Here is a 13,554-nt window from a genome sequence, read left to right as displayed (position 1 = left end):
GCACTGATCATACCTATAGGCATCACGTCCGAGACAAGTAGACCGATACTTTCTGCATCTACTACTATTACTCCACACATCGACCGCTATCCAGCATGCATCTAGTGTATTGAGTTCATAACAAACAGAGTAACGCCTTCAGCAAGATGACATGATGTAGAGGGATAAATTCATGCAATAGATATAAACCCCATCTTTTTACCCTTGATGGCAACAGCACGATGCGTGCCTTGCTACCCCTTCTGTCACAGGGTGAGGTCACCGCATGGTATGAACCCAAAACCAAGCACTTCTCCCATTAAAAGAACTGTAGATCAAGTTGGCCAAACGAAACCCACAACTCGAAGAGAATTACAAGGATATGAAATCATGCATATAAGAGATCAGAAGAAACTCAAATAAGATTCATAGATAATCTGATCATAAATCCACAATTCATCGGATCTCGACAAACACACCGCAAAAGAGGATTACATCCGATAGATCTCCATGGAGATCATGGAGAACTTTGTATTGAAGATCAAATGATGATCACGACACTTTTAATTACTCACAGCTCAATACTTTAGAACAATTATGACTCTATAGGAAATGCCTCCGGTAGTGTACCGGGATGTGCAACGATCTAGCTTAGCATATGACGTTGAAACATCTCGCTAGCTATCTTACGATCATGCAATGGCATTATGACAGTGATGGCACAAGTCATGAGACGGAACGGTGGGAGTTGCATGGCAATATACCTCGGAATGGTTATGAAAAGGCCATGATAGGTAGGTATGGTGGCTGTTTTGAGGAAGGTCTATGGTGGTTTTGTGTACCGGCGAAAGTTGCGCGGCACTAGAGAGGCTAGCAATGGTGGAAGGTGAAAGTGCATCTATATCATGGACTCACATTAGTCATGAAGAACTCACATACTTATTGTGAAAAAAATTATTAGTAATCAAAACAAAGTGCTAAACGCATACTCCTAGGGGAAGGGTTGGTAGGAGTTAACCATCGCGTGATCCCGACCGCAACACAAAGGATGACAATCAATAATTCGATTATGTTCCGACTTCCTAACATAGCGGTTCATCATACGTGCATGTTACGGGAATCACTAACTTCAACACAAGTATTTCTAGATTTGCAACACCCTACTAACATGACTCTTAATATTACCAAATACATGTCTCAAAACTAATTGAGAGGAATCAAACTTCTCTTTCTAATCAATGCACATGAATATGGAAGTTTTATTGTATCCTCTTTGGATGCCTATCATCTTTAGGACTACTTTCATAGCACTAGCCAACTACCAAGTTACTCAGAGCGAGCACTCTAAAAAAGATATAAGTGAAGATCGAGAGTTCTTATTTCTCCAAAATATGACACCGTCGTGCTCTAAAAAGATCTAAGTGAAGCACTAGAGCAAAGTTATCTAGCTCAAAAGATATAAGTGAAGCACATGTGAGCTAAATTGCCTAACTCAAAAGATATAAGCGAAGCTCAATGAGTATTCTAGCAAATTCACGATGAGTGCATGTCTCTCTCAAAAGGTGTGCAGCAAGGATGATTGTGACACAACTAAAAGAAAAGACTCCTATAATACACGACGCTCCAAGAAAAACACATATCATGTGGTGAATAAAAATATAGCTCCAAGTAATGTTACCGATGGATTGAAGACGAAAGAGGGGATGCCTTCCCGGGGCATCCCCAAGCTCAGGCTTTTTGGTGTCCTTGAATTTGGCTTGGGATGCCTTGGGAATCCCCAAGCTTGAGTTCTTTCCACTCTTTATCCCATTGTCCATGAGAACATCACCAAAAACTTGAAAACTTCACAACACAAAACTTAAACAGAAACTCGTGATATCATTAGCACAAGAAAACAAACTACCACCTCTTTAGTACTGTAGCAAACTTGATTTCTATTTATATTGATGTTATATTACTATATTCTTACTTTTCCTTGGCTAGTACCCCCCGATATTATCCATAGTTTCATCAAAATAAGCAATCAACACAACAAAAACAGAATCTGTCAAAAATAGACCAGTCTGTAGCAATCTGTATACTTCGTATACTTCTGGTATCTCAAAAATTGTAAAAAATTACGAACATTTGGGAAATTGGCATATCAACCAGCAGAAAAAATAATCAACTCAAAATATCTTTCTGAATAAAAATGAAAAATAATTTCGTGAGCGAAGAGTTTCTGTCTTTTTCAGCAAGATCAAACAACCATCACCAAAACTAGTCATAAAGGTTTTACTTGGCTCAAACACACAAAGAAACACAAAAAACACAATCATAACAGAATTATGATGGTGTGGACGCAAAAAAACAGAAAGCAAAAAAGCAAAGATAAATTCATTCGGTTGCCTCCCAACAAGCGCTATTGTTTAACGCCCTTAGCTAGGCATAAGGCGATAGAATCACGTATCATCGTCTTTGGTACTCAAACCATAAGTAGGGTGAACACTCATCATCTTAAGGTCTTCATATCTCTTACTAGATGGGTCACCACTATTTTTAGGAACAAAAATAGACTTGGTGGCCTTATTGTGGGCAAAATTTGGAGTGTTCTGCACAATAGCAAAAGCGGAACCCAAGTTGGTTATAACATCCTCTAGTTTGCCAATCCTAGCGGAATCATGACCTAGTTTTTCGTTAACTGTGGGTTCCCTCTCCTTTAAACTTTTCAAAGTCATTCCCACCTTGGATCCATATTGAGTGATTTGATTGTGGATCTTATTATCCAAATTCTTAATGAGTTCAATCGTAGCAACTTTATTTTCAATGATATCCAGCCTACGCATCACATGTTCCAGAGTTAAGGTAGTTCCATTAACCATGAGTGGGGGTGAGCCTACCAAATTTATTAACGCACCGTAAGAATCAACGATATGGCCACCTGCTACTGCAACAAAAGACCTTCCAACGGCGCCAGAAATAGGTGTGTTGACGGCACCAGGAATCCTTCTGCTACGACTACGCCTTAAGGGACTTCCTAGGCAAATATGCAAAGGATTTCCCCCGTGGCCTTGGAGCCTTGCGTTGGTGTTCCCTCAAAGTGGAAAGGGTGATGTAGCGCAGCGGTGGTAAGTATTTCCCTCAGTTTGAGAACCAAGGTATCGATCCAGTGAAGGAGTATCACAAGAGCCTGCAAAAACACAAAAGCTTGCTCCCAACGCTATGAAGGGGTTTTCAATCCCTTATAGATTGTTTGACAAGTGAGAACTGAAAGCAACAAAGTAACAAAGCAAAGTAAAAGCGAAAGTGGAAACGATAGGTGTGAATAGACCCGGGGGCCGTAGTGTTTACTAGTGGCTTCTCTCATGAAAGCAAGTAGACGGTGGGTGAACAAATTACTGTCGAGCAATTGATAGAACCGCGCAAAGCCATGACGTCATCTATGGCAATGATTATATCTATAGGCATCACGTCCAAAACAAGTGGACCGATACTTTCTGCATCTACTACTATTACTCCACACGTCGACCGCTATCCAGCATGCATCTAGTGTATTAAGTCCAAAAGAACAGAGTAACGCCTTAAGCAAGATGACATGATGTAGATGGACAATCTCATATCTACGACAGAGCCCACCTTGTTACCCTTGATGGCAACTACACAATATATGCCTTGCTGCCCCTACCGTCACTGGGAAAGGTCACCACACGGTAAGAACCCAAAACCAAGCACTTCTCTCATTGCAAGAATCATAGATCTAGTTGGCCAAACAAAACCCAAGACTCGGAGAGACTTACAAGGATATCAAATCATGCATATAAGAAATCAACAAAGACTCAAATATATATCATAGATAATCTGATCACAAATCCACAATTCATCGGATCTCGACAAACACACCGCCAAAGAAGATTACATCGGATAGATCTCCATGAAGATCATGGAGAACTTTGTATTGAAGATCCAAGAGAGAGAAGAAGCCATCTAGCTACTAACTACGGACCCGTAGGTCTGAAGTGAACTACTCACGAGTCATTGGAGGGGCGATGATGATGATCAAGAAGCCCTCCAACTCCAAAGTCCCCTCCGGCAGGGCACCGGGAAGGGTCTCGAGATGAGATCTCGCGGAAACGGAAGCTTGCGGCGGCGGAAAAGTATTTTCGTGGATCCCTTTATTTTTTTTTCTGATTTTTAGGGAATATATAGGCGCAAGATCTAGGTCAGGGGGCGCCAGGGAGGCCACAAGCCTGCCCACCGCCGCCCCCCTGGTGGCGGAGTGAGGGCTTGTGGGCTCCGTGTAGCCCTCCTGGCTTGGCCCACAAGCCCCCTGAGCTTCTTTCGTTCGAGAAAAAATCATTTCGGGGATTTTATTCCGTTTGGACTCTGTTCCAAAATCAGATCTGAAAAGAGCCAAAAACACAGAAAAAATAGGAACTGGCACTTGGCAATGAATTAACAAGTTAGTCCCAAAAAAAGATATAAAAGGTACATAAAACATCCAAAGATGACAAGATAGCAGCATGAAACCATCAAAAATTATAGATACGTTCGAGACGTATCAAGCATCCCCAAGCTTAACTCCTGCTTGTCCTCGAGTAGGGAAGTTATAAAGAATGATTTTTTGATGCTTTCATGCTACCTAGCATAGATGTCCTTTGTAACTCCTCTTATGTGACGTGAATGATCAGATCCATTAGATTCAAAACAATAGTTTGCTATTGACGTGGAAACAATAATAATTCAAGCAAACTAGCAAGGTAATCATGAACTTTCAAAATAACAAGGCCAAAAGAAAGTTATCCCTACAAAAGCATATAGCCTGGCTATGCTCTATCATCATTGCACAACGAATTTAAATCATGCACAAGCCCGGTATTGGCCAAGTAATTGTTTTCACACCTTTACTTTCTCAAACCTTTTCAATGCTCACGCAATACATGAGCGTGAGCCATGGTTTTAGCACTATAAGTGGTGTGCAGTGTGGTGGAGGTTGCAAGACAAAAAGGAGAAGATGGTCACATTAACTAGGCATATCTATGAGCTGTGCAGATGCTCATCAATAGATATCAATGTGAATGAGTAGGGATTGCCATACAAATGATGCACTAGAGCTAAGAGTATGTGAAAGCTCTTAAGGAAAACTAGTGGGTGTGCATCCAACTTGCTTGCTCACGAAGACCTAAGGCAATTTTGAGGAAGCCTATGATTGGAATATACAAGCCAAGTTATATAATGAAAATTTCCCACTAGCTATTTGGTGGTGACAAAACGAGAAACTCTCAATCATGAAGATCATGGTGCTTAATATGCACAAGTGTGGAAAAAGTGGTAACATTGTCCCTTCTCTCTTTTTCTCTCATTTTTTTTGGTGGGCTCTTTGGCCTCTTTTTTTGGTGGGCTTATTTGGCCTCTTTTATTTACTCACATGGGACAATGCTCCATCAATGATGATCATCACACTTACAACTCAAAACTTAGAGCAATGATGACTCTATATGGAATGCCTTCGGTAGTGTACCGTGACAATGATCTAGCATGGCATAGACATTAATGGAAACATCATGCTAGCTATCTTATGATCATGCAATGGCAATGTAGACATGGTGGCACATGTCATGGTGGTAGTTGCATGGCAATATATCTCGGAATGACTTTGAAAAAGCCATAGTAGGTAGGTATGGTGGCTATTTTGAGGGAGGCTAATGGTGGGTTTTGTGCACCGGCGAAAGTTGCACGGCACTAAGAAGATAGTGATGGTGGAAGGTGGAAGTGCATATAAACCATGGACTCGACATTAGTCATGAAGAACTCATATACTTGTTGCAGAAGTTTTATTAGTAATCGAAACAAAGCATTCAATGCATACTCCTAGGGGAAGGGTTGGTAGGTATAAACCATCGCGGGATCCCGACCGCCACGCAAAGGATGACAATCAATAGACTAATCATGCTCAGATTTCATCACATAGCGGTTCACCATACCTGCATGCTACGTGAATCACTAACTTCAACACAAGTATTTCTAGATCCACAACACCTTACTAGCATAACTTCAAAATTACCATAACCACAACTCAAAACTAATTGAGATGAATCAAACTTCTCTAACTATTCAATGCACATGAAGGTGGAAGTTTTCGTATCCCTTTGGATAACTACCCCTTTTGAGACTACTTTCAAAGCATAGATCAACTACCAAGCCATGCACCGCTGTGCACTAAAATATATAAGTGAAGCACATAGAGCAAAAGTATCTAGCTCAAAAGATATAAGTGAAGCACATGTGAGCTGAATTGTCTACCAAAAGATATAAGTGAAGCTCGACAAAATCACGGTGAGTGCATGTATATCTCTCTAGGTGTGCAGCAAGGATGATTGTGACACAACAAAAATAAAAGACTCCTACGATACAAGACGCTCCAAGCAAAAACACATAACATGTGGTGAATAAAAATATAGCCCCAAGTAACGTTATCGATGGATTGAAGACGAGAGAGGGGATGCCTTCCCGGGGCATCCCCAAGCTTAGGCTTTTACGGCATACTTGAATCTCTTGGGGTGCCTTGGGCATCCCCAAGCTTGAGATCTTGCAACTCTTTATATTTTTGTTCATAAGAACTTCACCCAAAACTTGAAAACTTCACAACACGAAACTTAAACAGAAACTCGTGATAACATTAATATGAGAAAGCAAACCACCACTTCCTTAGGTACTGTAGCAAACTTAAATTCTATTTATGCTGATGTTGGGTTACTGTATTTTCAATCTTCCATGGCTAATACCCTCCGATACTATCCATAGTCTCATCAAAATAAGCAACCAACACAACAAAAACAGAATCTGTTAACAGCAGACCAGTCTGTAGCAATCTGTATATTTCGTATACTTCTGGTACTCCAAAAATTCTGAACAATTACGAAACTCTGAAGAATTTGCGTAGCAATCAGCAGCAAAAAGAATCAACTCAAAAGCTCTTACAGAAACAAAATGAAAATTCTTTTCGTGAGCCAAAAGTTTCTGTCTTTTCCAGCATGACCAAACGATCATCCCCAAGACTAATCATAACGGTTTTGCTTGGCACAAACACAAAAAGAAACACAAAAAACACAATCATAACAGAATTATCAAAGTGTGGAAAACACAAAACAGAAAGAAAAAGGATAGATTCGTTGGGTTGCCTCCCAACAAGCGCTTTTGTTTAACGCCCTTAGCTAGGCAAAAGGTGATGGAATCACGTATAGTCATCTTTGGTGCTCAAACCATAAGTAGTGTGATCATTTATCATCTTAAGATCTTAATCTTTATTGGATTACTCACCACTAGCTTTAGGAACAAAAACAGACTTGACGGTCTTTTTGAGAGTGAGATTTGGAGTATTTTGCACAGTGCCAAAAGCGGAACCCAAGTTGTATATGACATCTTCTAATTTGCCAATTCTAGAAGAATCATTAACTATAAGTTCCTTCTCCCTTAGATTTTTCAAAAAAAATCCCACTTTGGATCCGTACTGAGTAATTTGATTGTTGATCTTTCTATCCAAACCCTCAATAAGTTCAACTATGGCAATTTTTTTTTCAATAGCGTCAAGCCTTTGCATCACGTGTTCCAAGGTCAAGGTAGTTCCATTAACCATGAGCGGGGGTGAGCCTACCAAATTCATGATAGCTCTATAGGAGTCAACAGTATGGCTCCCCAAAAAATTCCCTGCCTACAATGGTATGAAGGATATACCTATTCCAAGGAGAAATTCCAACATAAAAACTTCGAAGAAGAACAGTAGTGGATTGCTTACGAGTAGATCTACTTTGAGCATTGCAAATCCTGTACCAAGCGTCCTTTAAATTTTCTTCCTCATTCTGCGTGAAATTGAGAACTTCATTCTCAGGGGTATCGTTTGGAGTGGTGGGTCTAGCCATTGATGGACTATCTCACACACAAACGAGCAGGAAGAGAGAGTGAACGGGCAAAATAAAACGGCAAAGGAGAAAGGCAAATGAAAACGGCAAATGTGAAGTGGGGGAGAGGAAAACGAGAGGCAACTGGCAAAAAAGTAAATGCGAGAGATGAGTTTGTGAGACCTACTTGGATAGATCTCTCCTTCCCCGGCAACGGCGCTAGAAATATTTCTGCTACTGCAACAAAAGACCTACCAACGGCACCAGAAATAGGTGTGTCGATGGCACCAGGAATCCTTCTGCTACGGCTACGCCTTAAGGGACTTCCTAGGAAAATATGCAAAGGATTTCCCCCGTGGCCATGGAGCCTTGCGTTGCTGTTCCCTCGAAGCGGAAAGGATGATGTAGCGCAGCGGTGGTAAGTATTTCCCTCAGTTTGAGAACCAAGGTATCGATCCAGTGAAGGAGTATCACAAGAGCCTGCACAAACACAAAAGCTTGCTCCCAACGCTATGAAGGGGTTGTCAATCCCTTATAGATTGTTTGCCAAGTGAGAACTGAAAGAAACAAAGTAACAAAGCAAAGTAAAAGCGAAAGTGGAAACGATAGGTGTGAATAGACCCGGGGACCGTAGTGTTTACAAGTGGCTTCTCTCATGAAAGCAAGTAGACGGTGGGTGAACAAATTACTGTCGAGCAATTGATAGAACCGCGCAAAGTCGTGATGTCATCTATGGCAATGATTATATCTATAGGCATCACGTCCAAAACAAGTAGACCGATACTTTCTGCATCTACTACTATTACTCCACACGTCGACCGCTATCCAGCATGCATCTAGTGTATTAAGTCCAAAAGAACAGAGTAACGCCTTAAGCAAGATGACATGATGTAGATGGACAATCTCATATCTACGACAGAGCCCACCTTGTTACCCTTGATGGCAACTACACAATGTGTGCCCTGCTGCTCCTACTGTCACTGGGAAAGGTCACCACACAGTAAGAACCCAAAACCAAGCACTTCTCCCATTGCAAGAATCATAGATCTAGTTGGCCAAACAAAACCCAAGACTCGGAGAGACTTACAAGGATATCAAATCATGCATATAAGAAATCAGCAAAGACTCAAATATATATCATAGATAATCTGATCACAAATCCACAATTAATTGGATCTCGACAAACACACCACCAAAGAAGATTACATCGGATAGATCTCCATGAAGATCATGGAGAACTTTGTATTGAAGATCCAAGAGAGAGAAGAAGCCATCTAGATACTAACTACGGACCCGTAGGTCTGAAGTGAACTACTCACGAGTCATTGGAGGGGCGATGATGATCATGAAGAAGCCCTTCAAGTCCAAAGTGCCCTTCGGCAGGGCACCGGGAAGGGTCTCTAGATGAGATCTCGCGGAAACGGAAGCTTGCGGCGGCGGAAAAGTATTTTCGTGGATCCCTTTATTTATTTTTCTGATTTTTAGGGAATATATAGGCGCAAGATCTAGGTCAGGGGGGCGCCAGGGAGGCCATAAGCCTGCCCACCACCGCCCCCTGGTGGCGGAGTGGGGGCTTGTGGGCTCCCTGTAGCCCTCCTGGCTTGGCCCACAAGCCCCCTGATCTTCTTTCGTTCGGGAAAAAATCATTTTGGGGATTTTATTCCGTTTGGACTCCGTTCGAAAAGCAGATCTGAGAAGAGCCAAAAACACAGAAAAACAGGAACCGACACTTGGCACTGAATTAATAAGTTAGTCCCAAAAAAAGATATAAAAGGTACATAAAACATCCAAAGATGACAAGATAGCAGCATGAAACCATAAAAAATTATACATACGTTTCAGACGTATCACTACCCAAGAAATTTCCGCATACGATGGTGTCAAGAACATACCTATTCCAAGGGGAAATACCCATATAAAAGCTACGAAGAAGGGTGGTAGTAGACTGCTTACGAGTAGATCTACTCTGAGCATTGCAAATCCTATACCAAGCATCCTTTAAGTTTTCTTCCTCATTTTGTTTGAAATTGAGAACTTCGCTCTTGGGAGTATCGTTCGAAGCGGTAGGTCTAGCCATAAGGACAGGTAGACTATCCCACACAAGCAGGTAGAAAGCAAGCGAAAGAAAAGGGCGGACGAAAAAGGCAAATATTTTTGTAAAATTTGTTTTTCAGAAGTGGGGGAGAGGAAAACAAGAGGCAAAAAAGTAAATGCAAGAGATGAGTTTGCGACACTTACTTGGGTAAGCTTCACTTAGAATAATCCTCGGTGCCAGAGATTGACACGTTGGAGGAAGACTATTCTTGACTTGATGCTCCCTGGCAACAGCGCCGGAAATTGGCACGTTGACGGGAGACTATTCTTGACTTGATCCTCCTCCCCGGCAACGGTTGCAGAAATTGGCACGTTGACGGGAGACTATTCTTGACTTGATCCTCCTCCCCGGCAACGGTGCCAGAAATTCTTCTTGCTACCTCTTGAACTTGCGTTGGTTTTTTCCTTGAAGAGGAAAGGGTGATGCAACACAGTAGAAGTAAGTATTTCCCTCAGTTTGAGAACCAAGGTATCAATCCAGTAGGAGTATCAAGCCAAGTCTCCAAAGTACCTGCGCAAAAACAGCAAACTTGCACCCAGCGCTACAAAGGGCTTGTCAATCCCTTCACGATTGATTGCAAGGTGAGATCTGAAGGCGGAAAGTGCAACAAAGTAAAAGTGTAGGGCTGAAAATACGATGTGAAGTAGATCCGGGGGCCATAGTGTTCACTAGAGGCTTCTCTCTTGATAGCAAACATTACGGTGGGTGAACGAATTACTGTCGAGCAATTGATAGAACCGCGCAAAGTCATGACGATATCTAAGGCAATGATCATACATATAGGCATCACGTCCGAGACAAGTAGACCGATACTTTCTGCATCTACTACTATTACTACACACATCGACCGCTATCCAGCATGCATCTAGTGTATTGAGTTCATAACAAACAGAGTAACGCCTTAAGCAAGATGACATGATGTAGAGGGATAAATTCATGCAATAGATATAAACCCCATCTTTTTACCCTTGATGGAAACAACATGATGCGTGCCTCGCTACCCCTTCTGTCACTTGGTGAGGTCACCGCACGGTATGAACCCAAAACCAAGCACTTCTCCCGTTGCAAGAGCTGTAGATCAAGTTGGCCAAACGAAACCCACAACTCGAAGAGAATTACAAGGATATGAAATCATGCATATAAGAGATCAGAAGAAATTCAAATAAGATTCATAGATAATCTGATCATAAATCCACAATTCATCGGATCTCGATAAACACACTGCATAATAGGATTACATCGGATAGATCTCCATGAAGATCATGGAGAACTTTGTATTGAAGATCCAAGAGATAGAAGAAGCCATCTAGCTACTAGCTATGGACCCGAAGGTCTATGGTGAACTACTCACGCATCATCGGAGAGGCAATGGCGTTGATGAAGAAGCCCTCTGTGTCCAAATCCCCCCTCCGACAGGGCACCAGAACGTGCACCGGTTGGGATCTTGCGGAGACAGAAGCTTGCGGCGGCGGAAAAGTATTTTCGTGGCTCTCTCCCGTGGTTTCAGATTTTTTGGGGATTTATAGGCGGAAGAAGTAGGGCAAAGGAGCCACAGAGGGCCCACAAGCCTGCTAGGCACGCCCCCCAAGCCGCGGCTAGGGGGCTTGTGGCCTCCGCTGCCGCCCTTTGCCTTGGTTCTCAAGCCTCCTACGTATCTTCTGTTCCGGAAAAAAATCTTTTCGGAGGTTTTATTCCGTTTGGACTCCGTTTGATATTATCCTCTGAAAAAGGTCAAAACACGGAAAAAACAAGAACTGGCACTTGGCACTGAGTTAATAAGTTAGTCCCAAAAAAGATATAAAATGCATACAAAACATCCAAAGTTTGACAAGATAATAGCATGGAACCATAAAAAATTATAGATATGTTGGAGACGTATCAAGCATCCCCAAGCTTAACTCCTGCTCGTCCTCGAGTAGGGAAGTGATAAAGAATGAATTTTTGATGTGGAATGCTACCTAGCATTTCTTTCCTTTGTAACTTCTTTCATGTGACATTAATGTTCAGATCCGTAAGATTCAAAACAATAGTTTGCTATTGACATGAAAACAATAATACTTCGAGCAAACTATCAAGGTAATCATGAACTTTCGAAATAACAAGGCCAAAGAAAGTTATCCCTACAAAATCATATAGTCTGGTTATGCTCCATCATCCCCACACAACGAATTTAAATCATGCACAACCCCGGTATTGGCCATGTAATTGTTTTCGCGCTCTTACTTTCTCAAACCTTTTTCAACTCTCACGCAATACATGAGCGTGAGCCACGGATATAGTACTATAGGTGGAAAGAGTGTGGTGGAGGTTGTGATGCAAAAAGGAGGAGATGGTCACATCGACTAGGCGTATCAAAGGGCTATGGAGATGCCCATCAATATATATCAATGTGAATGAGTACAGATTACCATGCAACGGATGCACTTAGAGCTATAAGTCTGTGAAAGCTCAAAAGGTGAACTAGTGGGTGTGCATCCAACTTGCTTGCTCACGAAGACCTAGGGCAATTTTGAGGAAGCCCATCATTGGAATATACAAGCCAAGTTATATAATGAAGATTCCCACTAGTATATGGTGGTGACAAAACAAGAGACTCTCAATCATGAAGAACTTGATGCTATTGTGAAGCACAAGTGTGGAAAAAGATAGTAGCATTGTCCCTTCTCTCTTTTTCTCTTTTTTTTTGTTTGGGCTCTTTGGCCTCTTTCCAATTTTTTAAAAAAAATTGTGGGCATATTTGGCCTCTTTTTTTTATTTCCTCACATGGTACAATGCTCTAATGATGATCATCACACTTTTAATTACTCATAGCTCAATACTTTAGAACAATGATGACTCTATAGGAAATGCCTCCAGTAGTGTACCGGGATGTCCGACGATCTAGCTTAGCATATGACGTTGAAACATCTTGCTAGCTATCTTACGTTCGTGCAACGGCAATATGAAAGTGACGGCACAAGTCATGAGATGGAACGGTGGGAGTTGCATGGCAATATATCTCAGAATGGGTATGAAAAGGCCATGATAGGTAGGTATGGTGGCTGTTTTGAGGAAGGTCTATGGTGGTTTTGTGTACAGGCGAAAGTTGCGCGGCACTAGAGAGGCTAGCGATGGTGGAAGATGAAAGTGCATCTATACCATGGAATCACATTAGTCATAAAGAACTCACATACTTATTGCAAAAGTTTTTATTAGTAATTGAAACAAAGTGCTAAACGCATACTCCTAGGGGAAGGGTTGGTAGGAGTTAACCATCGCGCGATCCTGATGACCCACAAGTATAGGGGATCAATAGTAGTCCTTTCAATAAGTAAGAGTGTCGAACCTAACGAGGAGCAGAAGGATCTGACAAGTGGTTTTCAGCAAGGTAATATCTGCAAGCACTGAAATTATCGGTAAGAAGTAGTTGTGTGGTGAGATGATTCGTAGCAAGCAACAAGTAAAAAAAGTAGCAACGGTTCAGCAAAGTGGCTCGGTCCCTTTTGTAGCAAGGGACAAGCCTGGACAAAGTCTTATAGGAGGAAAAACGCTCCCGAGGACACACGGGAATTTCTGTCATGCTAGTTTTCATCACGTTCATATGATTCACGTTCGTTACTTTGATAG

This window comes from Hordeum vulgare, chromosome 6H (genome assembly GCF_904849725.1).
Source record: "Hordeum vulgare subsp. vulgare chromosome 6H, MorexV3_pseudomolecules_assembly, whole genome shotgun sequence".
NCBI classification, from domain to species: domain Eukaryota; kingdom Viridiplantae; phylum Streptophyta; class Magnoliopsida; order Poales; family Poaceae; genus Hordeum; species Hordeum vulgare.
This window is presented reverse-complemented; position numbering follows the sequence as displayed.